Source organism: Tupaia chinensis, unplaced genomic scaffold, assembly GCF_000334495.1.
Source record: "Tupaia chinensis unplaced genomic scaffold, TupChi_1.0 Scaffold145652_1, whole genome shotgun sequence".
Taxonomy (NCBI): Eukaryota; Metazoa; Chordata; class Mammalia; order Scandentia; family Tupaiidae; genus Tupaia; species Tupaia belangeri.
In genome coordinates, this window is record NW_006205509.1 from 1,347,031 (window position 1) to 1,348,430 (window position 1,400).

Below are 1,400 nucleotides of genomic sequence, written 5' to 3' on the forward strand. Positions count from 1 at the left end.
AAAGAGAGAAATCACGCCCTTCCCCAGGGGGTAAGGCCAGGCCACAATCCCTTCTTCTCCATTCTCTTGGAATTTTTGGTATGCAGGCACATAGGCCTAGCATGTTTTTTTCAAGTTGCTAGGTCCAGGACTAAAACCCATGGAGTTGGCCATGTGGGATTCAGCTGCCTTAACCACCCTGCTACCTGCTGGCCCTGCCCTGGTGTTTCTTCTATGGCGTCTTAGCAACAAATTTCTTTAGTCTTTATCTAGAAATGTCATTATTTCGCCTTAATTTTTTAAATGATTTCTTATATTTTAATTTTATTATTGTTTTAAAATTTGCTATAGGGGTCATGCACTCCAATAGAGAAACAGAGACAGAGAGAGAAAGTGAGAAAATAAGCCACAAGGTCTGGGATTCAAACCAGAGTCGGCCATGTGGGAGTCTCGTGTCTTAACCACCATGCCACTGCTAGCCTCTCATCTTAATTTTTAAATAGATTTAATCTTTCAGGGAAATTTTAAGTTGAGAGAAATACTGAGGAAAAACAAGAAATCCCTGTATTTCCCTGTATATCTCCCTGTATTTTCCCCTATTATTATTATTTTTTTATTTGGAGAGATTTTTGCTCTAGGGCACGTGCACTTGCCAGACAGACAGAGACATAGAGACAGAAAGTGAGAAATCACCCCCCAGAGGTATGGTCATGCCGCAATCCCTTCTCCTCCATTCTCCTCTCGGGATCTTGGGCATGCACGCACACGCGCCTAGCGTGAGTTTTAAGCCACCGGGTCCAGGACGGGAACCGCGGTCGACTACGTGGGAGTCCAGTGACATAGCCATTACACTAACTGCTGGTTCCCACCCTTATTATTTTTTAAACAAATTATTTCTTTAATTTTACTTATTGCTATTATTATATTTTTAAAGAATTATTTTATTTAACTTTATTTACTTTTACTTTACTAGAGAGGGACAGAGTGGACAAGAGAGAGGGAGAGAAAGCGAGAGAGCAAACCCAAGTCTAGGACTACAGCTGTGGTCGGCCATGTGGGAGTCCAGCACCTTAGCTTCCATGCCACCTGCTGACTCTGTCCCTGCTAGGGTTATATTAGTAACTACACTGTTATAATTAACAACCCAATATTGCTACTTTTTCTTTTAAGGCTTTCCCATAGGGCACTGTGCATTTGCCAGTAACAAAGACAAAGAGAGGGAAAGTGAGAAATCATCCCCCCCCACACACACACAGGGCAAATGGACATGCCACAATCTCTTCTCTATTCTCCTTCTGGGATTTTGGGTATGTGCACATATATATGTAGTATGATTTTCAAGCCACCAGGTCCAGGACTCGAACCGTGGTCAACCATGTGGGAGTCCAGAACTTTAACCACCACACCATCTGCTGACCTCT

The 1,400-nt window shown here is 42.8% G+C and overlaps 1 protein-coding gene across 1 annotated transcript in view; it reads left to right on the forward strand.

Moving 5' to 3' along the window:
- FAM186A (family with sequence similarity 186 member A) overlaps positions 1-1,400 on the forward strand; it is an 81,179-nt gene that overhangs the window by 16,856 nt on the left and 62,923 nt on the right. The gene's annotated exons all lie outside the window — the stretch shown is intronic.